Source organism: Delphinus delphis, chromosome 10 (assembly GCF_949987515.2).
Source record: "Delphinus delphis chromosome 10, mDelDel1.2, whole genome shotgun sequence".
NCBI lineage: Eukaryota > Metazoa > Chordata > Mammalia > Artiodactyla > Delphinidae > Delphinus > Delphinus delphis.
Window position 1 is genome coordinate 12,920,712 of NC_082692.2, and position 25,661 is coordinate 12,946,372.

Genomic DNA, 25,661 nt, shown 5'->3' on the forward strand with positions numbered 1-25,661 from the left:
TTAGCGGTGACCGGTAGGTCCTCGCGCGCCTTCCCGGGTCCCTGCATCTAGTTGGAGGGGACAGAGCGACAGCGGGGTGCAACTCAGGGACCCTGGAGGACTCTCCGAGGGCTGTCGAGCTGCAAGTCGGAGACCATGAAATACCCCAAGTGGGAGAGGAGGTGGGCCAATTCTGATCCCGACGTTCCCTTCGTCCTGGGCGCGCCGACAAGCGACTAAGAGGGCTGACTCCGATCTTCACGCATGTTAACCCTCAAACCGGTTTAGCCTCAGCGTTCCGGAAGCCAGCCCACCGAGCCGCGGGGATTGTCTTGGCGTGCAACTCAGGAAAGTTTTAAGGGTCCCCCTGTCTGCACGTGCACCCTCACCTTTCCTGCCTACGAAAGCTGGTGACCTCCCTGCTCTCCCTTCTCTTTCTGCAGGTCCGGAAATCTGCTCTGGGTATGGAACTACCCAGCTTTACCCTGGGTAGACGATCCGCGCACTCCTCTCGCCGCTAATTCGGGATCATTAATTTCATCGGAAATGAGGCAACCAGTGTAGGAGATAGAGAAAGCAAACCGAGCATCAGATGGCAGTTCTCGTGAATCCGCGCCGGAGAACTTCCTCTGGACTCAAATTTAAGTGCGGTTCTCAACTCCTCGGCACCCCGTCCCTCCGTGGGTACCACCGCCAGGCGTTAGCTGGAAGGGAAGGACTCTTCTTTGGAGGGGTGGTACCTGGCCAACAGGTGTGGCACCTGGAGGAAGAGAAGGCACGGCCATGCTAAAGGGAGCTCAGTGCGGCGTTTTCCTGGCTGCAGATAATTCTGGAAGACCGGTAGGTGTCGGGGCAGCATTTGACCTCTTTCAGGTGCTTAGAACCAAGTGTCTAGAAATACGATCCTTACAACGTAAGTTTTTCTCTGGAAGCCTCCACTTGACTGGAAGCTGTATTTGAGAAACCTTTTGGCTGAATTTACTTATGACCTAACGGTTAGTCACCAACTGAAGCAGGATACAGAATCACCAACAGAAATGTGTCAGCTTTTAAACAACTGTATTATAGAGCCAAGGTGCTGCAGAAATAAAAATCAGCACCCTAGCTAGGAAGGTGTAGAGCCCCGGAAATCATTTTTTTCTCACATTTTGAAATACCATGCACATATACATGGCTATTTTTAAAGAACTACTACTACTGTTTACTTGTTTCTACAACTTTTTTTTTTCACTTAAAAATCAATGATGGTTACAGTTTAAGCCCCAGGTTGGTCTAAAGTGACATTGTTGGTCTCATTACAGCCTCTAGTGGACAATTAAAATCAGTTTCCTGAAAAGGCTCTGCCAGACAAGCATTATCAAGGTGAAGGTTAATATCTCAGAACGTAACCGGGTAGTAATGTATCTTTCCCCCCCGGCAGTGCCGGTTTCTGAAAGGAGCAGAAGCTGCTAGCTCTGCACGAAAAAGACGTATGCTTTTTGAGGCAGGTATTATTATTACTGGCCTGTGAATAAACAGAGAACTTCTGCTCTTCATTTCAGTTTCAGACAGCTTTCATAAAAAAATTAATTCATCTAAAATATTTTTATAACAGAAAATATTGGTTGCCAAGTTTCTGGCTTAACTGAGATGTTTTCATTCCAACTTCTAATCTGCAGACTGTCCCATCCACCTCCACTCTATTTTTAGACATCTTACATTTAGAGAATTTGGGGTTAAAAAAAGAGCAATATTTTCATTATTACATATTTTAACAACCTTCAACACATTAAAACACATAACTCAGATTCGAGTGAGTCAGTTAATTTAAATGTTCCCTCAAGGAAGCTAAATACATTTATTACCCAAACAGAACAATTAAGAACTGTGTCATTTACTTACTTAGGCATTAAGGTTAAAGCCAGAAACTGCCATTAAAATTTGTAACTATTTCTTCCTGCAAGGTCCAACATAAACATAATACTTATGATACAGTTTCACTACCTTTAGTACTGAAATGTTGTCGTTTCAGGTGGCAAAACTTTAAATGTACAGTCACAAGTAACTGGCCTTGATTCTTTAAAAACAATACTTTCTCATGCAAAAAAAAAAAAAAAAAAACTCAATGAAAGAAGAGCAGGGTTTTCAAGAAGCCAGTAAGCAAAGATGTAGTACTATGCTCCTAGTCATAAACCTGATACCATATTCAGGCAAGTGTAAGTCGAACTTTGAAATTAAAGGAAATTGAGAAATAAGGCTTGCTGAGCCATCCTCCTAATCTGGGTTCTGCATTGCTTAAACACTCTTATATCTACTTCACTGTTTTGGTAATGTCTACTTTTGAAGGTTTAAAATGGCCTATCAAGTATATTTTATATCATACAATTACATATCACATCTTGCTTCTAAAAGCATAGTCTTCAAAGCAGCACCAGCAGCATCTGGAAGCTTTTTAGACATTCAGAATGAGAGTTCCACCCCAGACCTACGGAATCCCAATGTGTGTTTCAACCAGCTCCCTTCTCCCCGCCCCCCCACCCACCCCACAGTGATTCCTGAGTGCATTATAGTAGGAAGAACACTGTCTATACTACAGGGCTCTGTCTAGATGAATTTGGCCACAGATGCAGAACTTAATTCTATTTATTCTTTTTTATTCCCTTCCCCTTTTATTAATTTGCACTTTTAAAATGAAAAATTATTACATTTTATGCTTTGGTCAAATAGTACTGCATTTCAGAAGGGCCCTGATTTATGTACAAATCTGCATCATCATTGCCAAGAGAACACTCTGTAAGGAATATACCAGGGTCTTGAACATGAAACTTTTCTTCAGGGCAGCAGAGGGAGCACAAGAGTACTTAATAAAGCAAGTGTACGGGCCCTCCACATTGTAAGGGCTTTTTAAATGTAGTATATGTCTTCATTGGAAGTAGCCTCTTACATAGTTCAAAGCAAAACAAAGACAAGCAAACACAAACGGCTCAGCAGCTTGTAACAACTAAATGATTGAATGGATTGGAAGTTAAATAGAATATAGATATAATTATTTAGAGTTTTAGGCTTGAATTCTTAAAAGAAAGTGGACCTCGGTAGTCATACTTGAAAAAGATGCCTTAGCTTTTCTGCAATGAAAAATAAAGATACACAACACAGAGTAAGGCAAGTGAGAGTCACTCCTGTTTATCTAAAAACCTTGGGGGTCAGTTAACCCAATACTACATCAGATAAGTTCACTTCATTTGGAGTCAAATATGTTGGTAAAAGTATAGGTACTTCTCACCATGTTGACTTTCACAGTAATTTTAGGGGTTTATCTTTCATGTTTGCAGTGGAGAGGATTTACATTTCAATTGCACCTCTGTAGCTTTTCATACTTTTTACAGCCCTTCCACACTGCATCTTCAAATGCTCCCAGGAGGTGGATAAGACAGGATGTTTTGGAACTGGCTCGTGCCTGCGTAGCATTGGGTCATTCAATAATAACAATAATCCATTGAGTTGTTCAGAAATGAGGGAAATCATAGAGGTCTTTACAGTTTCAAAGATTTTTCAAAGTCATTAGATAGTGAGTATTTAATAAGTGAATATTTAAATGAGACTGACGAATAGAGACAGTCTTCATTCTTGAGCTATGTTTTTTATGTGTTTATCACTTGTTTACCACCAGCCGTTCACTATGCATTTACAATAACTAGGCCCTGAGAATATAAAGATGAGTAAGACATTTCCGTCTGCAGTGAGTTCACAGCAAAACAAACCTTATCTTTTGAAAAATGTCTGTTTTTACCATGATGAAACTTAAAGATTCGTAGTTGATTGATCCAGTACCTTTCAGAATCAGTATATTGATCCGACTTCCAAATATGAGAATCAAATACTAGGATCATTAAAAATTTGGGTGGTGGGAGGGCAACTGTGCAAATCATCGGCAAAGTTATTTATAAAGCTAATATTAATACTGCAAATTTGTAAAACAAAATGTAAAGTTACAACATATGTTTTGTCTGAATGCCTTGTCTATCCAAAAAAACAAAATCACATGAGTGAATTTAAATGATAAACATTTAATTATTTATAGCTTCTTAAAAAATTGTTAAAAAGAGTTTCCTCCTATGCTAAAGAAAGATTTGCCAAATTTTGGCCTGGAGCAATTTGTTATGGCTGTGTAATAAATACCCCAAAGTTGAATTTTTAATGGATACACTGACAGACCTTTAACCATGGTATTATAAGGAGGGTGTTAGCCCACATATGTCATTTAAAAATCTGAGCAAATCATAGTGTGCCTGCAAAACCAATATACTTTCCTTAGATTGTACTTCCAAATAAAGCTGGAGAGACCAGAAAAGCAAAATAAACTAAAAACAGAAGTGAAAACCACTCACACAATAGACTCTGAGGTCAGCTCGCCACACCCAAACTGAAGTCACCGGGCTCTGTTTGAGGCACAGAGACTCTTAAAGGACATGCTTCTGAATCAGCTTTCTTGACCCTCCACCAAACTATAGCAGCCCAGGCTTCTGGGTAATGAAAGTGACATCACCCATAGTCAAGAGTAAAATTAAAATCATTGTATTTAAACATCTGCCAACAGTTTATGACTTAAGAGTACACACATTAGGCAATTTTAAATAAGATTCTGTCTACAATTAAAAACAAATGCTTTAGTATATAGGTCTGTACTGTCCGATATGCCTATTAAGCACTTGAGATGGGTTGTAATTGTAAAATCTACCTTAGATTCTAAAGACTTAGAACATACACACACACACGCATACATATGCACATATACATATATTAAATATTAAAATGAAAATATTCTGCATATATTAGGTTAAATAAAAATCTTGTTAAAATTAATTTACCTGTTTCTTTTTACTTTTTAATGTGGCTACTATAAAATTTAAAATGACATGTGTCCATTACATTTCTAGTGGACAGCCCTGGTATTAACAATGGGGCTGGGAAGGTGAAGGAATTAGTTCTAAGAACCCATAATTGGAGACCTTAGGCATGGCTCTTGGCAGTAGTGTAGTAGTAACTTAATTACTTTTCTGCCTTCCTGAGGTTTCCCCCTTGCAGTATAGAACATGCACCTTACCCCCTGTTAAAATGATCTCTGAGAGTAAGCTATTGGTGAAGGCATAATCTCCTTGGTAGACCTGATGTGGGCCTGGAAAACAAAAATCTGTTAGGCTTATCTGTTAGACTAAAAATTCGTTAGATTCAGTCTCTTGAGGTGGGGTGGGGGAGTCCTCAAATACTTCGCCAGCCTGGAAAGCTAATGGAAATTTTGCTCTCTGTTTTAGAAAGCACAAGCCTTCTGAAGTTACAGCTGGTTACAGGCTGAATGGTTGGGGGTGATACCTTTTAATGACAGATGGCTTTGGGCATGGATAATGAAAAGTATACTATTGCTACTTCACTAGAAAACAAATCAAAGCCACCAAAAGGAAATCTGTTTGTTAAACAGTTTCTAATATATTTAGTATAATAGGACACATCAAAAGGAAATGAGATGATTTTTAACCGTTGTTATTTATTTTGCAAGCAAGACCTAGGCACATTTTCACTAATGTAACTATGTCCGACATTGAACGTAATGCAATGACCTATGAAATAACAAGAGTTTGTGGTCTTAATCATCTATAGAACATAGTTCTTCTTACATGAAAAGAAAATGAACAACATTTTAAGGCTTGGAACGAGTGAGTTGAACTTTGCTTGGTATTGGCCACAAGCATTTGGAAATCTATTAAAAGCATTTCATTAACAACTTGGCATTTTGTTTCCTCAAAAGAAATACATTTTCCAAATTAAAATCAGAGCCCCCAAAAAATAAATAAATAAAATAAAATCAGAGCCCAAAGCCACCATTGTTTACACTTAAGATAGTGATAGTTGATGGGTTGTGAGGGTAAAGCTTAGGGTGCCTTCAAACTAAGATCAGGGGCAACAACAGACTAAAAAACCCCATCAAATCGTTGTTCTAACTTCATGACATTAAAATACATAGCATAAGCTCTCACAGTTACTTTATTTTTCTTGAGTCAATACCGGCTAGGAAAAGCTGATCCAAATGAGGGTCAGGGTTTAAGACAACTGTTTTATGAGGAATTTACCAAGTTTACCCCGAAGAGGAAGAGTCAGAGAAAAATGCATTGGCAATTCGCTTTTTGACATAAACAGCTAGAGGAGACTGTCCGTGTCAGGATTTCAGCAGGGGTTGTCAGGCAGTTCGGCATTTGCAGAACCCGTGTCCGTCAGGCCTCTCCAAAGTATAACTGCTGGGCGACTTTGGGGGGGCTCTCAAGACTGATGACTGCAGATCCGGATTTGCTCTGTGCCATGGCACAGACATGAAGTGATAGCGCCTGTCACAGATGCTTTCTGACGGAGCAGAATAATAGCACTCAGACTTCAACAGTAAATTACAAACAATCCCTTTTTAAGTACAAAATGAATGCACAGAATGGGAGACCCTGTCAGCTAGAATGGGAGTAAATCAAGTAGGAGAAGACAAATTGTTCACTCATACCACTACAGCCAGATTCTTAGGCTGCTAACCGTACTGTCATAGGAGAGCTTTTCTTCTTTGTCAGATAAAAAGAGACATTAATCCTCCGCTGTAATTCTAATCAATATGCCAGGTATCAACGGATGCATCTCCTCTGAAAGCTGATCAAGTTACAAGGTGATGCCTTCCAACCCCTCCCCCATCTCTGGTTTAAAAGTTGTAGCTGAAATACCAATAGTAAGAACATGTGACCCCAGCACTCCCAGCAGGAGCTTTTCTGCAGTCAATTTCATAATGACTTTGCTCCGCCTCTCTGCTCAGCACTTCCTTCCCCCTCACTCTCCTCTCTCCCCCACCCCCAGCAATGAATCATCCCGCATTTAAAGAGACTTAGATGACCCAGTGTGAACTTTACAGGCATCCTGTACATTCTTATGCCAAAAAAGGGAGTTGCTCTGTGACAGAAACCTAGGCAGATCCCGATGCAGATCTCAGAAGTGGGGAGCTGGGGTGCTTATCTAGGAAGATCAGTGAGGAGTTAATTTTCCTAGATCCTGGTGGGGATTCAGAATTGCCTATCGCAGTTCACGATCAGGTTTTTAAGAACCCAGTTCAGCTCTTTGTGCAGAAAGGAATATATCAGAGACAAAAATGTTGGCAGATCTCCTTTATGCAATCAGGGCAGAGGAATTTATACCACATCAGCCTTTTGATTTCTTCAGATCTGGCTGAGGGTGGGGTTTCCATATTTGTGCTTTGGCAAATGTGTCCAAGAATGAACTCTGCCTTAGAGATGCTCCGAATGTTCTTTCAGGTTACTGTGTGCTGATTTGTGCATTTAATATTAAAACCAGAAACATTCTTGCCCCTTCATTTCTTTAATACCGTTTCTGAGTAATACAGATTAAGTAGACAATCTGGGCCTTGCTTTTAGAGACCTTTTCACCCCACTTAAGGCGGTAAAGAGTGGACCACCTAGACAACATTGTGCTTTTGCATATACTTTCTCTCTACCTGGGAAGCCCTTCTTTGCATGGCGATCTTTCCCCACCCTCCAGGACCCAGCTCAAGCACCAGCACTTCTGCAAGTCTTCCCTGATTATCACAAGACTTTGCAGCTCTGCCCAATGTGTGAGTCAGAGAAGTGCTATTTTCTTATTCTTTTTATTTATACAATATATATTTTCTTAACTCTGACAGAAAAAAATCAGGGCCATAAGCACAGATGGAGATTATCCTAAGTGAGAGCGTCTCTTATCTAATAGTTCCTGTACTCCCAAACCCATTTGACCTCCACTTACGATTTCACATGTAACTGTTTTCCTTTTATTGCTCCATTTCTGTGGCTCCCCCCACTGGTCAGTTCTCTACGTGAGTTCCTGTTGCCCTCTGTCATAGGTTGAACTGTGTTCCCCGAAAGATATATTGAAGTCCTAGGCCCCAGGTAAGTGAGTGTGACTTTATTTGGAAATAGGGTCTTTGCAGATGTAATTAGTTAAGATGAGGCCTTACCGGATTAGGGTGGATCCTGAGTCCAATATGACTGCTGCCCTCCTAAGAAGAGGAGGCACAGAAACCGAAGAGACACAGGGCGGGGAAGAAGGGTACAGGAAGACAGAGGCAGAGCTTGGTGTTATGCTGCCACCAGCCAAGGAAAGCCAAGAACGGCCAGCAACCACCAGGAGCTAGAAGAGGCAACGAAGGATTCTTCCCTAGAGCCTCAGAGGGAGCAAAGCCTTGCTGACACCTTGATTTTGGACCTCTAGCCTCCAGAACTGTGAGAGAATATATTTCTCTTGTTTTTGTTTTGTGTTGTTTTGTTATTTGTTTTATTTATTTTTGGCTGCATTGGGTCTTCGTTGTTGAATGCGGGCTTTCTCTAGTTGCAGCGAGCGGGGGCTACTCTTCCTTGCAGTGTGCGGGCTTCTCACTGCAGTGGCTTCTCTTGTTGCGGAGCACGGGCTCAGTAGTTGTGGCTTGTGGGCTCTAGAGCACAGGCTTCAGTAGTTGCGGCACACGGGCTTAGCTGTTCCACGGCATGTGGGATCTTCCCAGACCAGGGCTCAAACCCGTGTCTCCTGCATTGGCAGGCGGATTCTTAACCACTGCGGCACCAGGGAAGCCCTGTTTCTCTTGTTTTAAGCCACCCAGTTTGGGCTTATTTGTTACAGCAGCCCCAGGAAACTCATACACCCTTTTTATGAGAGCCGTGGTGACAGCTCTGTTGCATTCTTCTTTCTTCTCTTTATTTACATATATGGCCCACTCTCCTCTATAGATACACATAGGTAATCAGTTCTGGATGCATGTTTGGTCTTTTAGCTATGACAGTACCCATATACAAAAGTTTCAGTGGAATAGGAAAGTTGTCAAGAGAGTTCTAGAAGCACCTCCCCCTCCTCCCAGAAACATCTGGCCTCTGGCCCAGAGGCTCAGACGTTGCTGCAGGTCTGAGAGAGGGTGGTGTCCTCCCAGACTGGGCCTCAGCTCAAAGGTCTTCCCAGGGCTCCCTGGCTCCGTCTACTGGTGCCAGGATGCACCTGCTGCTCTCCTCTTCAGAAGTGGCATTTCAATGTGTGGAGTGGGGTGAGGAAGAGACTAAAAAAGCCAAATCAATTGTTTGGCACGGAGGAGGAAATACAACCCCAAAATCTGATGCTTTGTTTTAAACTGTTCACTCGAGTCTTATAAAAGTGCTTGTGAACACCTCAGTCTTTCTGAGTCTCATCTTCCAAAAGCACAACTGGAAGCTCATTGGTTTCACGAGGTTTTCCCCAGAAGGTGGAGGGCGGCCTTACACTTGAGCCCAGAATCCCGAGGTATCTCTTCTCTAACAGTCACCAAGAGATGGACCATACAGTTCTTGCACACACATCTCAGTAAATGGCAGCTCCATCCTTCCAACTGCTCAGGCCAAAAAGCATCTTGACTCCTCTCTGTCTTTCACACTCCACATCCAATCTGCCCCAAAATCCAGTTGGCTGTCCCTTCTGTATCCAGAATCTGACCATTTCTCACCATTTGGGCTGCTACCACTGGAGATGAACCACCACCACCCTTCATCAGGACGATTGCACTGACCTCCTAAATCATCTCTCCGCTTCCACCATGTCCGGCTCAGGCCATAGTTGAGCATCTGCATGAGGTGATGCCACAGCTCTGCTCCAAAGCATCTGATGTCTCTCTTCCACTTGGAGTCAAAATCAAAATCCTCCCATGGCCTCCAAGGCCCCACACAATCAGGGTGCCCTCTGTCTTCCAGATCCCATGTCCTCTCTCCCCTCCCTCCTACAGCTCCAGCCCCAAACAAGCCAGGTGCTCCCTTGCGTCAGGGCCTTTCTACTTGCTGATGCCTCACTTGGAATGCTTCTCCCTGAATATCCACATGGCTCACTCCCTCGCCTTCTTCAGTCTTCTTTTCTTAAAAAAAAAAGCAAACTAAAAATCTCCCAGGGGCTTCCCTGGTGGCGCAGTGGTTGAGAGTCCGCCTACCGAGGCAGGGGACATGGGTTTGTGCCCCGGTCCGGGAGGATCCCACGTGCTGTGAAGTGGCTGGGCCCGTGAGCCATGGATGCTGGGCCTGTGCGTCCGGAGCCTGTGCTCCACGACGGGAGAGGCTGCGGCGGTGAGAGGCCCACGTACCGCATCTGACCACCCTACTTAAAATTGTACCCCCTGACTTTCCTGATCCACCTTGCTCTGCTCTATTATTCCATCAGTATATTACCTTAGAACATTCAGAGTCATTTCCTTTAGTTTGTTTACTGTCAGCAGAGCAGAGGTTGTGTCTGTCTTAGGCACTGATAAACCTCGAACATCTAGAAGAGTCCTTGGCACATGACAGACACCCACTAAAGATTCATCAACCATTAAATGAATTAATGAATCAGTAATATTTTTCAGGACCTACTATGTGCAAAGCCTTAAGCTCCAGCACAACAATTCCCTCATTAGAAGCTAATCCAAAACCAATGCATCTTGTCCACACTATGGTAGATGTTCTGTTTACTTGATCTTTGACTTAATTATATCTGGTATACCTAGTAAGGCTGAGTTGGAATGAGCTGAATTTCACATTCAGACTCAGATTTGTGAAGAATTTTTAAAACACAAAATTTGAAACCAGAATTGAAAATCATGTACAAACGTGACAGCAAGTTTTGAGAACAAACAAAGTAGCACAGCTACAGCTTCCAATAATCATCATTTTTAAAAGCTACCATTTATCAAGCTCCTATTCTATGCCAGGCAACATGGTAAGGGTTTTGCACGTGTCGTTTCATCTAAATCCCCACCACAGTCCGGTGAGGTGAAGATCATGCTTCCCATTTCTTAGATGATCAAACTGAGGCTTGGAGTTTAAAGGACCTGCCCAAGGTCCAAGGTCACCCAGCACTGGTTTCAAGGTGAAGTTATCCACCTACGTAGCCTGAGAATTTTTAACAAGTCATTACCTGAATGAAATAGGCCAGGTGGAGTCATAACACTGCAGTGTAATATTGTAATATTTTGGCTAAAGCAACATTTTTAATACTAATTTCTATTAGATTTTATTTTTGAGTGAATAATACATGTATCTCAGAAATGAAAGCTAGTGATTCTTATTGAGGATTGAATATTCCTACATAAACCAAGTGGCTTCAGAGCAACCTAACTGGTTACCCAACTAACAAAACTATACTCCAGCTTATGACTTTTTATCCGCACTGCTACATGGCTGGAATGACTCTCACTTGAAGTCCATGGTCACATTCAAGGACCCTTTCCTATTAGAAATTTTGACTCAAATCTGGTACATCCCACTATAGTAAGGTCAAAATAGATTGTAAAGGGCCCACATGAATTCCCATAACTGAAGGACTTAATTTCCTTTCAGTTGACCTGTGTTTGACTTCTCTTGTTCCACCCTTGAACTTCCCAGAGGCCACTGTGACCAGAACTCAGGTGTAAGATCTGAAAGTAACCTGGCCACACAAAAAAGTATAAAACACTACCACCTCTTCACAGACTCACTCCACTTTATATTTGAGGGAAACGATCCTGGAAGCGGAAATACTTCGAGAGTTCAACAGTCTGGGAAATTTAAAGGAGGGGGAAAAAAGCCCTGCATTTCCAAAGATCTGAAGACAGAACTCTGCTCTCTGAGGACAGCAGGAAGTAAGAAGACCCGATTCGTGGCTTCAGGAGAGGAAAAGAAAAGAGCCCCACAAGGAAACTACCAACAGATGGTAAATACATTTTTAATTCTTCTGTCATACTGTGTGGACTTGTACACATTTGTCCTGCTGTGTTAGGCTCCCAAAATAGCTAGCCATGGAATTGCAGAACAGTTCGGCTGCAATTTGAGATTTAGGAAACCGTGCTGGCTGACAAAACAGGAAGGGCTCATAGTAGGATGGAGTGGATTTGCTCCCAGTTTGCAGCTCCTCCATGTGGCATTCACTGTAGCTCTTAGTGCAGGAAGATTCTCTCACATGTCAGGTCTCATTGATGATGTCTTAAAACGTACTATTTCAAATTGTCCTCCGAGCTCTAGTTACAAGTATTAAACATGGACATGATCTACGTGGTAACTCTCAAAGGTTAAAAGGAGTATGATCCATTTACTTATGGATTCCAAATTTTCCAGGGAGCATCACAAACATATATGGCAGCCTGGAGCGCTATACTTAGCCATTCTCATACTTTTCATTTTGGCATAATGTTTCCATAGAATAGCATGGGAATTCCAATGCCAGAAAAAGGACCAAATATGATAATGGATTGCTCTAAGAGGAACCTAAGGAGATAGGATGCTAAAGCACATTCAGTTGACTCCGCATCTAAGACGTGACCTGAGATGGGTACCAGGAAATGAGTTAGGTTCCCAGTCCCAACACCGTCTCCCAGTGCATCAGCAAGAAAGAAAAAGTGTTGATGAATCCAAGTGGATGTGGAATAATGGGGAGAGGGTGGTCTGTTACTTAATTGTGGTCTAGAAATATCACTTACGCAACTACTAGACCTGGAAGGATCCTTATAGAATCTAGTTCTTTTTTTTTTTTTTTTTTTTCATTTTATAGACAGGAATCTCCGCCAAAGAGTTGCAGGAAATTGGCAGAGATTATACAACTGGTTGATGGCAGATTCAGTACTGGAACCCAAGACATCTATTTCTCAGTTCAATGTTTGTTCTGCTTTAGCACCCACAGAAGGTGGACATTTGTGTGATAAGCAAGATCTAATTCTAGAAGACCTTTCTCATAGTAATCTTCACTCTTGGGTTTTTATAAAGCAAGATGATGGAATCTCTGACTGGTCTATGAATGTTTGGGAAACTGGTAGATATTCTTTATAGCTAAGGTTTCAGGCTTACATATATTTGTTAATTTCTGTTCTAAACCCCTGTGGATTGTGTCTAGATTATATAGCTATCACACAATCTGGCACAGCTGGGATCCTCTTGTCATGAAATAGCAGGGAAGATTGGTACATAGGGATTAGAAAGCATTGGCAAAAGAGAACAGGGAGTTCATGCAATAACTTCCTACCCTGAGCCTTTCTGGTCGAAGAATTTCTCCTAGCCTCGATTCAAGAGAAGGGTGGGTGGGAACGAAAGGGGATTTTTATCTTCTTAGTGAAAGAAAGGATACAAAAACACTTAAGAACTGCTCAATTTGATAAAATCTTGATTTTGCTTAGTTTAAGTTTCTACAAGACTGATTATATTCTTGTTCAAATGACCTATACGTTCATAGATAATTTTTCTAGTGGGTACATATGTTTACTAATAAAAACTATTCTCAATCAGCTATTTAAGAAATGTTATTTTTACCTTTTTTTTTTTTTTTTTTTAAGAAAGCTAATCGGTAGGCTTCATAGCTACTTTAGCAATAAGGTCTCCTAACCTGGCAGTTCTGTTCAGCATTTTGATTTGTTTTTTTCTGCTTGTGATTTCATCAATGTTCTTTTCTATTTTTGTGGTGGGGAAATTTTTACCTGTTGTGTTTAAACATGGCATTCTCTGCTTTGAGAATCAATCTGACCATTTTGACCCCTCTGGCTAATTTTACTATCTCCGTTGTCTAGTTACAGATTTGTGGGTGGGGGAGGGTAGAATTAAGTGAATTCTTTGGAGGAGAGCAGTAATGAAGGCACACTTTAGGTTATTTCATTCCTGTGATCCAAATTTGATTATCTAGCTAATATCACTAGGGACATCTGCAGCTTTAATAATTACATCTCAAGGCCTAAAGAAAAAAAAGAAGAAAAATTACATTTACTACACATTCACATGCAGCCTTTCAGAGAGTTACCATCTGAAAGCCTGTTTGGCTACTTTAGGAAAATAGATTGATATCAAGATTCTGCTTTAAGAGTTCAAGTTCAGTTGACGCTTTGTTCTTTAAAAAAAAAAAAAGCTAGATTTCAACAACTGTTTTGTGTAGAAGGGTTTAGCATTGCTTATCTGAAAGAGTAAAAAATCTAAGCTATTGATTTTACCTTTCCTTTTGGAGGACAGTTTTAGGATTTTTTTTCCCCTAGAAAGTTTTGAGGCTATGATTCATGTTAAAAGTGCCCTGTTCCATTATATACCAACACAGCTTTGAAGCTGTCTCTGCTTCTAGGTCAAGGGCTCTCCCTGTGGCCAGATGCCAGTTTTATCCTTGGACTCTCATGATCCTCAGAAATAAATCAACTTTCCAGTAAAATCCTGTGACAGCTCTGTTTTACATAAAAGTACGCAGCCTGGGGATGTGATACAGTTCTGTGTTTTAGATGGAGAAGAAGGCAAAGAAAACATCCATTATCAATGAGAGACAATTCCAGGTGGAGCCATTATTACAGAAATCAGAGGGCAGCTGGGTCGGGGGCGGGGCGGAGGTACCACATTCATTCTCCCTGCAGCATCTCTAACCCAAAAGCTTATTATTTGTGCAGAAACAAAAATACAAATGACTGTAAAGTGTTCTAATCCACATGTGGCATGGGTCAGTACAGTCCATGAGTTGAAAAAGTGAGTAGGTCAGCTATCTTAGGTCAATATTTCTTCCTTGCGGCAACAAAAGAAAAGAATGAACGAATTACTGCTACACATATCAACGCAGATGAATCTCACAATATTGGAAAATAAAGGAGGCTACACACAAAATAAGGTATGCTGTATATCGTTCCATTTCTATAACTTTCAAAACCACACAAGAGTAATCTATTGTGTTAGAACTAAATATATAGTTTCCCTTTGATGAGGAGGGAAAGGATTGTGCCAGAAGGGGGCATGAAGATGGCTTCTAGGGTGCCAGAAAATTCTATTTTTTGACCTGGGTGGTGGATACAGAGGTGGGTTCTCTTTGTGATAATCCATTAAGCCATACATCTGTGATCTGTGCCTTTTTTCTGTAAGAATGATTTACTTCAATTTAAAAATTTAAAAATAATATCCCTATTGGGAAAGACAAATTTAAGAAATATTAGAAAAGCATTTTGCCTAATTAAACCAATGGATATTTATTACAGAGAAACACAGAAAATTCAGATGAGTGAAAGAAAAAAATGCACAAAACTTCAGTGTAGGGCAATGGGGACACTCCTACACTGTTACAGGAAGTGTTCATTGCTACTGCAGTGTTCGGTTAACTCTCTGGCATTATCTATTAAAGATATGCATATCTGGTGACCCAGATTCCCACTCCTGGGTACATATCCAATAGAAATATGTTCATGTGAGCACCAAAAGAATAGCAACTCTATTCATGATAGCCCCAAACTGAAAACAGGCCAAACTACCCATCAGCAGTACAGTGGATAAAGTGTGGTATATCTAACCTTGGAATACCATACAGCATTGAAAATGAATGAACCACAATACCCTTAGCATGGATGAAACTGAGAAACCTAATGTTAAAAGACCGAAAGCTAATGTTCAAAGATAGAGAGAAAAAAATCGTTATGTTCCCATTTACTTAAAGTTCAAAAAACAGGAAAAGATAAATACGTATAAGCATCAATATACACTTAGGTGGTAAAACTAAAGAAAAGAAAAAAAAAGAGGTTATCATAAAAGTAAGGGCAGCAGGGAGAGAGTGGGTTGTCAGTGGGAAGGGGCGGATGGAGGGCCCCTGGGCCATATTCTGTTTATTGATCTGGGTAGTGGTTAAGCGAGGGTTCACTTAATAAAAATTTATTAAATTATACTTTTATATATCATGCATTTTCCCCAACGTGTGTCATATTTCACAATAAAAAGGGTATAAAATCGCATGAAATCCAATTATTCAGAGATAGTTATCACTTTTACACCTGGATATGTATATTCCCAAACCTTCTTTAATGCAATATATACATCTTATCCACATTGCTTTGTAGCCTTTTTTTTTCTTTAATAATATAATCTCCCAGAAGAAACTCTTTGGGTTTTCTGTGTATTTTTTCAATTCCCATTTAATTTTAACTAAAAGTAAATATCATACAAGCTTTATGCCCCTCTGGAAGGCTAAAGCCATGGGGTGTCTTTCAGGAAATTAGGTGGCTTTAACCTAAGCTACAGCGATTCATAAACCAATCTGCAGGATTTTGCCATAGCTCAGGGGAGACTTTTCCTTCTCTGTTAACAGTGCTGCTGCTTCAAAAGAGAAAAGCCTCTCTCCACCTCTTCAGTGCTCTTTTCAAAAGGAAAGGCCAGGCAATGAGGGGAAAGGCTAGTAGGGGAGTGGTCCGGAGGCTTGGTGGGAGGAGGGGGTCACCCTAAAATGTATTCTATTACTCGTCATGCTGCGCCTGGCCTAGGAAACATTATAAAGTATTGAAATCGGTCAAAAAATGATCAGGGCACTTTTTTAAAAACCAGAAAGTAGTTCCTTTGCTTTTCTTGCCCTGGGGGCAGTAAAGTTTTCTTCCCTCTGCCTGGAACATGCTGCCCTTCCCCCTCGCCCTCATCAGCAAGCATCCTCCACTGTTCTTCTTTACCTTTTAAATCATCTGCATATTTCATCCTCTTCATCATGACATGGTTGAAGAAAACTTCTATGAGCATCCAAGCCTGGGCAGTGACCCCACGAGAGCCCCATGGCACCCTGGACTTACCACATTACAGCACTGGTCACCTTATTTTGCAAGTGCCTATTTTCCTGTCCACAAATACTCTGCTAATCTGTAAGCTTCATGCATGCAAGGACAGTGTCTGTTTCACCATCGTGACTCCAGTCTCTAGTACATATTGGCACCCAATAAATATAGTCATTGAATGGATGAAAAACAGTTGTGAAATGAGATGTGGCGTGGGGAGAGGAGTTGTGATTTAAACTATGCTTTCCCAACTCACTTCACCTGTTGGTACACAAATGGCTTCAAAGAGTCCAGTCAAATGAACAGAGGATGGATGGTTCAAAACTCTAAAATCTACAGCTGCTTAATTTCAAATACTAACTAGTAATAGCAGTTTGCATTTGTATCTTGTTTAATATTTCATTAAGCAGTTTCACATATTTCATACAATTCCAACAACAAATCCTCCGAGTTGAACTGGGGGAGCTATTAATATCACCGCTTTATAGATCGGAAAACTTCTGAGCGGGTTTAAGTAACTAGCCTCACATTATATGATTATTTTTTACTGTAAGCCAGGAACTGGCGACCCCTTAGGGCTGCAAGTGGAAACACATTCAGTGTATACCACGTACGGATATATATATCTATCTATATTTTGTATAGATACATTTTTAGGGAGTAGGGACATAAAATAAATATGTGACACCATTCTGATTTTTTATCTTTCAGAAGATATTTCCTTTTTTTCAAAGCATTTATTTTTTAAGCTTTATTTTTTAATCACAAAACTAGCACATATTTGGTAGGAAAAAAGCACAAATAAGAAAATCAAAATCACTTATGATCACATTGAATAGAATATCTATTGTTACACCATTTTAATAACTCTGACTACATATTAAGTCTTCAGCTTTTCTAGAGTGAGAACTCCCCTCCCACACTCTACTCTTTTTCTTTTTTCCCCCCACTCTATTCTTTTTTTTTAACATCTTTATTGGAGTACAATTGCTTTAAAATGTTGTGTTGGTTTTTGCTGCATGACAAAGTGAATCAACTATATGTATACATATATCCCGATATCCCCTCCGTCTTACATCTCCCTCCCACCCTCCCACCCTCCCTATCCCACCCTTCTAGGTGGTCACTAAGCACCTAGCTGATCTCCCTGTGCTATGCAGCTGCTTCCCACTAGCTATCTATTTTACATTTAGTAGTGTATATATGTCCATGCCACTCTCCTCGTCCCAGCTTACCCTTCCCACTCTCCGTGTCCTCAAGTCCATTCTCTATATCTGCATCTTTATTCCTGTCCTGCCCCTAGGTTCTTCAGAACCTTTTTTTTTTTTTTTAGATGCCATATATATGTGTTAGCATACGGTATTTGTTTTTCTCTTTCTGACTTACTTCACTCTGTATGACAGACTCTAGGTCCATCCACCTCACTACAAATAACTCAATTTCGTTTCTTTCTATGGCTCAGTAATATTCCATTGTATATGTGTGCCACATCTTCTTTATCCATTCATCTGTCAATGGACACTTAGGTTGCTTCCATGTCCTGGCTATTGTAAATAGAGCTGCAATGAATATTGTGGTACATGACTCTTTTTGGATTATGGTTTTCTCAGGGTATATGCCCAGTAGTGGGATTGCTGGGTCGTATGGTAGTTCTATTTGTAGTTTTTTAAGGAACCTCCATACTGTTCTCCATAGTGGCTGCATCAAATTACATTCCCAACAACAGTCCAGGAAGGTTCCCTTTTCTCCACACCCTCTCCAGCATTTATTGTTTGTAGAGTTTTTGATGATGGCCATCTGACTGGTGTGAGGTGATATCTCATTGTAGTTTTGATTTGCATTTCTCTAATGATTAGTGATGTTGAGCATCCTTTCATGTGTTTGTTGGCAATCTGTATATCTTCTTTGGAGAAATGTCTATTTAGGTCTTCTGCCCATTTTGGGATTGAGTTGTTTATGTGATATTGAGCTGCATGTAAATTTTGGAGATTAATCCTTTGTCAGTTGCTTCATTTGCAAATATTTTCTCCCATTCTGAGGGTTGTCTTTTCATCTTGTTTATGTTCTCCTTTGCTGTGCAAAAGCTTTTAAGTTTCATGAGGTCCCATTTGTTTATTTTTGTTTTTATTTCCATTTCTCTAGGAGGTGGGTCAAAAAGGATCTTGCTGTGATTTATGTCATAGAATGTTCTGCCTATGTTTTCCTCTAAGAGTCTTATAATGTCTGGACTTACATTTAGGTCTTTAATCCATTTTGAGTTTATTTTTGTGTATGGTGTTAAAGAGTGTTCTAATTTCATTCTTTTACATGTAGCTGTCCAGTTTTCCCAGCACCACTTACTGAAGAGGCTGTCTTTTCTTCATTATATACTCTTGCCTCCTTTATCAAAAATAAGGTGACCATATGTGTGTGGGTTTCTCTCTGGGCTTTCTCTTCTGTTCCATTGATCTATGTTTCTGTTTTTGTGCCACTACCATATTGTCTTGATTACTGTAGCTTTGTAGTATAGTCTGAAGTCAGGGAGTCTGATTCCTCCAGCTCCGTTTTTTTCCCTCAAGTCTGCTTTGGCTATTTTGGGTCTTTTGTGTCTCCATACAGATTTTCAGATTTTTTGTTCTAGTTCCATAAAAAATGCCATTGGTAATTTGATAGGGATTGCATTGAATCTGTTGAGTGCTTTGGGTAGTATAGTCATTTTCACAATGTTGATTCTTCCAATCCAAGAACATGGTATATCTCTCCATCTGTTTCTATCATCTTTAATTTCTTTCATCAGTGTCTTATAGTGTTCTGCATACAGGTCTTTTGTCTCCTTAGGTAGGTTTATTCCTAGGTATTTTATTCTTTTGGTTGCAATGGTAAATGGGAGTGTTTCCTTAATTTCTCTTTCAGATTTGTCATCATTAGTGTATAGGAACGCAAAAGATTTCTGTGCATTAATTTTGTATCCTGCTATGTTACCAAATTCATTGGTTAGCTCTAGTAGTTTTCTGGTAGCATCTTTAGGATTCTCTATATAGAGTATCATGTCATCTGCAAACAGTGACAGCTTTACTTCTTTTCCGATTTGGATTCCTTTTATTTCCTTTTCTTCTCTGATTGCTGTGGCTAAAACTTCCAAAACTATGTTGAATAATAGTGGTGCGAGTGGACCACCTTGTCTTGTTCCTGGTCTTAGAGGAAATGGTTTCAGTTTTTCACCATTGAGAATGATGTTGCCTGTGGGTTTGTCATATATGGCCTTTATTATGTTGAGGTAAGTTCCCTCTATGCCTACTTTCTGGAGGGTTTTTATTATAAATCGTGTTGAATTTTGTCAAAAGCTTTTTCTGCATCTATTGAGATGATCATATGGTTTTTCTCCTTCAATTTGTTAATATGGTTTATCACACTGATTGATTTGCGTATATTGAAGAATCCTTGCATTCCTGGGATAAACCCCACTTGATCATGGTGTATGATCCTTTTAATGTGCTGTTGGATTCTGTTTGCTAGTATTTTGTTGAGGATTTTTGCATCTATGTTCATCAGTGATATTGGCCTGTAGTTTTCTTTCTTTTCCCCACTCTATTCTTTATCTTCAAATTTTTCTGAGCTATTCTTGGCCATTTGCTCTTTTATTTGAATTTAAGAATTAGGTTTTACTAAAACTCTGTTGGGATTTTTATTGGATTTGCATTCTTTTTATAGATTAATTTGAGTAGAATTGAAGATTTTACTATATTGGTTCCTCTCTTTCATAAACACAGTATATTTCTCCATTAATTTATATCTATTTTAATGTCTTTTTTAAAATATGGAAAGCTTCAGAAATTTGTGTGTCATTTTTGCACAGGGGCTGTGATCATCTTCTCTGCACTGTTCCAACTTTAGTATATATGTTGTCAAAGCGAGCATTCAGAAGAAATTTCTTAACTGTTGGATTATATGAGGAGGGAAAGGTCACATATTCTTTTTGCTCTTTATGAGACTGAAAAAGAGATTAATCTGGACTAATTATTTCTCTCAAACGTAAAAGCATTTAGTTGTGTGCTGACAATGGGGAAAATGTTTCTGGCTTTTGCTATCTTGCCCCTTCTAGTATCTAAACAGAAACTCTTTTTCTATTGATGGTCTTGACAGAGCAGTGCAGCAGGACAAAGGGGTTGGGAAGATGGGGGAAAAGAAAAGGAAAAGAAGATGGCGAGATATGACTAGGAAGAGGGCTGGGGAGGAGGGACAGCTGATTGGGCAGGTGAAATGGGTGGAGAGCAGTGGGGGCGGGGGAGGGGAGCGCATGACAGCAAGTGTGGATTCTCTGAGTTTTGCTTTTCTATAAAACCAGCAGTATCACTTGGGATCTTATTAGAAATTCAGAATAGTGGCCCCACTCAGATTCACCCAATCAGAATCTTCATTTTAACAAGATCCCCAGGTAATTCTTATGCACATTAAAGTTCCAGAAGCTCTTAGTCGCCCCCAACCAGTCTGAGCCAGTCCTGATTGGTGTCATCAGCCTTAGACCTATTAATAGACAAAACTGGTTTGGTTGCCTAGAGACCCGGAAATCTGGTTCCTCCTGTAGATGCTGAGTCTCAGAGTTATCTTACCACTTTGGCCAAAGCCTTGGAACTCCAGTTGGCCTCAGTTTCTCTGCCACGCATGTCAGTTCTCAGCAGGGATTGGATCCTAGCCCTGGACCCCAGCTTCCTCAGCTCGGGTCCTCGTGCTTTGCCAAATTCTTGCTCTGCCCATTCCTCTGGGAAGCAGGATGTACTTTTCTACTCCCTTCTCAGCTTCTGCTGGGGACCTGCTGTGACTGGACCAATCACCTGGAACTGTGCCTGATTTTGACTATTGTCACCAGGACTTATTCCAAAACTGCTGGCAGAGAGGATGCACTCAGATATCCTAACAGTCTGGCCCAATCTGTGTTAGTCATGCCCTGTGACCGCTGCACACTGGTCTGCCTTGCTGCCTCCTGGGGATGGGCCAGCTTCTGAAGACAAACGCTCTGTCCCCTCTGTCACACTGGATCTTGGTTTCTTCCCCCTTCCCATGGCCTGAGCTGATGTGGTCCCAACCTGCCTTGCACACCAATGTCTCCTACAAAAGAGAAGGAGGCCAGCAGAGAATGAGGGAAGCAGGCCTCAGCCCCTTCTCTCTCTTAACTTCTCTAACACTGGGACTTCATGGCACAGCTTGTGTGTAGACCTTGAGATTCCAAGCATTGCCCTTGGAGCCCTTCAGGTAAAAGATATCCTAAAAGTCCTGGATGACTGCTGACTACAAACGGGCCCAGTGGTTTTGCATAACTGGTACTTTTGGGTCCTTTTTCCAAGGTGGAGAAAAATCTTTGTGGCCTGACTTACTTTATCAAAACAGGCCAGTCCACATAGAAGCTCAATAATTTCCCTGGTTACCATATAACCATTTCACTTTGACTGATGGTGTTATACGTCCTGCCATGCTCAATTTATTGTGGAACATTATACAAACCATATCACATCCGCTACCGTGTTTTAAGCCAGCACAAAACAGTATGAAGTTCACAACAATCAGGTTGGCCGTCAGTTATAGAGGCCAATTTTTATATTAAAATTACTCTCCACTAATTAATAGACCACTGACTATATCTTTAAGACTGTTGCATCATTTCTATTCCTAAGAACTATTCTTATGGTGATTAAAAAAAGAAAAAAGAAGACGACGAAAAAGAAGAAAGAAAACAGAAAGAAGTGTGGCAGCGCCCACAGGAGCTAAGTAATGGTGTGGGTGTTGTTTCCATTATTACATACGTAACACTTTCACAAGAATCAAATGTCTTACAAAAGAAAATACAAATTGCAGTAAAGAGGTGATAACACAGTAAGACACAAAGAAAACAATTACCCAAAGGAAGATTTAAATTTGGCATCAATCGTCTGCAGCGAAAGAATGGATAAGTACCCACTGACTCTGTACATACAAAGGTAGGCACGTGGCAGCATTTGCCACAGTCAGAAAAGAAGTTCCATGTAAAGTAGAAGGAGAAGTAGTAATTAAAAATGTCTCAAATCATTTTGAATAAGAAATACATACTATTTAATGAAGTCACTCCAAGTTTCCAAAGTTGCATGACAATCTCATTGAATGAGCAGAGATGGATAAATATATGATTTTCCAAAAAGCAGTCTTGGCCAAGCAAAATCAACGGTCCAGGAAGAAGTTCCTCAAGATTAGCAAGAGGATATGGATAGGAAATAGACCTATTCATTGCACTTTTCTGAAGGTCCAGATTTTCTCAGGATAGACTTTATTGATAAATCATGAAGAAACTGTATTTGAAGTTAGTATAAAAAAACCAATTTTGGGCTTCCCTGGTGGCGCAGTGATTGAGAGTTTGCCTGCCGATTCAGGGGACACAGGTTCGTGCCCCGGTCCGGGAGGATCCCACATGCCGCGGAGCAGCTGGGCCCGTGAGCCATGGCCACTAAGCCTGCACGTCCGGATCCTGTGCTCCACAACGGGAGAGGCCACAACAGTGAGAGGCCCACGTATGGCAAAAAAAACCCCAAAAAACAAAAAAAACCAATTTTGATGGATAACATGAAAACTCTCCTTTAGTTGCTTTCAGTTTTATGCCTGATGTTATGTCATTATTTCAACAGGGTTCCAACAAACCATTCAAACTTTTGGAAAAGGGGAAACCTGGTACGGGGGGAGAATACTCTCAGGAAAACTGTCTAAAATGTTGCAGAGGCTTAAAAAGTGATGAGTATATACAACAACACATCACTACTAGTGCTATGATAACTTTAGTATGTGCAGTTACGGTCAAACCACTCAAAATTACAATGTCATTTGTCTTCTTTGTATCTCTTTTGTTTTTACAAGTCACATGGCAAAATCAACAAATACTACATCATCCCTCTGAGGATTCAGCTGTGGAAGAAGCATCTGCTAGCTCATCTCTAGGGTAGCTATTATTAGCTTGCTTTGATTCTCTCATACGATACGTACCCATGCTTATTAAGCTGTTTGTTTGCCTCCTTTGTCATATTCCTCTATGATTATGACTACCGCTATGCAGTGAACTCCAGTGCAACCCGGAGGTACCCATTTCCATAGGCCTTTCCAAAATTGATGCAATCTCCCTAGTTTTAAAAACATTATTTGGGGGGAAAAAAACCATGCAACATAATATTTGCACTGATATTAAACCTTTCTATAGAAAATATTACAGTACCTGTACTGAATTGTATAGTGTTACCCCCACCCCGCAGATCCATGATCACTCAGAACCTGCGAATATAACCTTATTTGGAAATAGGGTCTTTGCAGATATAGTCAAATTAAGATGATGTCATACTGGATTAGGGTGGGCCCTAAATCCAATGACTGGTGTTCTTATAAGAAGGTCCTGCAGAGACACGGATGTACAGGAAGATCATCAAATGAAGACAGAGGGAGAAATTGGAGTGATGCAGCTGTAAGCCAAAGACTGACAGTAACCATAAGAAGCTAGGAGACAGGCTCAGTACAGATTCTAATCTCAGAGCCTTTGGGGGGATGTAGCCTTGCTGACACTTTGATTTTGGACTTCCAGCCACTAGGACTAAATTTCACTTGTTTAAACCACCCAGTGTATGGTATTTTGTTGTGGCAGCCCTAGGAATCTCCAGATTATGCAAGTAAGTACTTTAAATTACATAAAGACTTGATATTAACTTTCCCTTAGATGATGAAACTAGGGGAGGAAAAGGCTACTTGTCACGTGATATGGCAAGTCTAGACCAAAGATGGGATTAGAAACTGGTCATTCTGGCATCACAAGGCAGGTAGAACTGTAAAAGACTGAAAGTTTCAGGTAAACCACTAAGACATTGATTTCACATTTTAAAATGAGGTATAAGACCTCCATGTTGCAAAATTTGCAACACAGGTTGTCAAAATCTGATTACATGGCTTTTCAACCCCTTACGTATAATAAATACAAAGTACATTAAAAATGAAAACTAGAGATTCGAGGTGAGGGTTTTTCTGCGGTTTTTTTTGCGGTACGCGGGCCTCTCACTGTTGTGGCCTCTCCCGTTGCGGAGCACAGGCTCCGGACGCGCAGGCTCAGCAGCCACGTTTCATGGACCTAGCCGCTCTGCGGCATGTGGGATCTTCCCGGACAGGCACGAACCCGTGTCCCCTGCATCGGCAGGCGGACTCTCAACCACTGCGCCACCAGGGAAGTCCGTGAGGGTTGTTTTGTATAGAGTCGTCTGTGGGCTGGGTGTCCTCCCCCCAACCAATCTTTCTAAATCTCTGGGGGCAAATAAAATGTGAGTGGTTCCATTGAATCAGATGTGGGCCACTCACAAGAGAAAGCAGACATGGGGTTATCTTGCATCCTTTTTTTTTTTTTTTGCGGTACGTGGGCCTCTCACTGTTGTGGCCTCTCCTGTTGCAGAGCGCAGGCTCCGGACGCACAGGCTTAGCGGCCATGGCTCACGGGCCTAGCCGCTCCGCGGCATGTGGGATCTTCCCGGACCGGGGCACGAACCTGTGTCGCCTGCATCGGTAGGCAGACTCTCAACCACTGCGCCACCAGGGAAGCCCTTGCATCCTTTCTAAGAGGGTCATTTGGATGGGTAACCAGATGAACAAAAATATGGAGCTGGTACCAGATTCCTGGGGTCCCAGGAAAGAATGATTGGCCATATTAAGATGTATCCATTCATCTGCAGGGAAATCCAGGTGAGAGAAGCCCTACCCTGGAGCATCTCCGGAAAACTCATACAAACCAACAAGAGAGGCAACTTGGTATATCTGTCAAGGCCAAAGAACTCTGATACTAGCTCGTCACATGACTACCAGGCAAGTAAGAACTTTCTTGCTCCTCTCCTTATCTTCCTCCCAGTAACCTAACCACAGAGAAGTGTGCAGTCACCTTCTGAAAACTGCAGGGGGCAGGGATCAGAAAAGAAAGGGCACATGGGTTGCTCTCCTAACCCAGTTGTGGCTCTTTGTAGGAGGCTGAGATGGGGATGGGAGAAACCTGTCGATGTTTTTACTGTGACATGAATCCAGACACGTTAATTACTGACCAAAGGATATATTTCCTGGAAGTGACTAGAAGAATAAAAATTCGATCTAAATTTCACCCAAGAGTAGAGAAAGTGCTAACTCT

General features: G+C 41.0%; 1 long non-coding RNA gene and 1 other non-coding gene across 3 annotated transcripts; one reads left to right on the plus strand and one right to left on the minus strand.

Moving 5' to 3' along the window:
- On the plus strand, window positions 1–25,397 carry LOC138414194 (uncharacterized). Of its 2 annotated transcripts, none has more exons than XR_011246633.1 (3): window positions 1–819; window positions 11,486–11,706; window positions 25,219–25,397. It is a non-coding gene; the product is annotated as an uncharacterized lncRNA (long non-coding RNA). The 2 variants fall into 2 exon arrangements; XR_011246634.1 differs by having other exon boundaries at window positions 11,509–11,706.
- LOC132432977 (U6 spliceosomal RNA) lies at window positions 20,313–20,419 on the minus strand. The gene has a single exon (XR_009521031.1). It is a non-coding gene; the product is annotated as a U6 spliceosomal RNA (small nuclear RNA).
- Window positions 25,398–25,661: the final 264 nt, after the last annotated feature.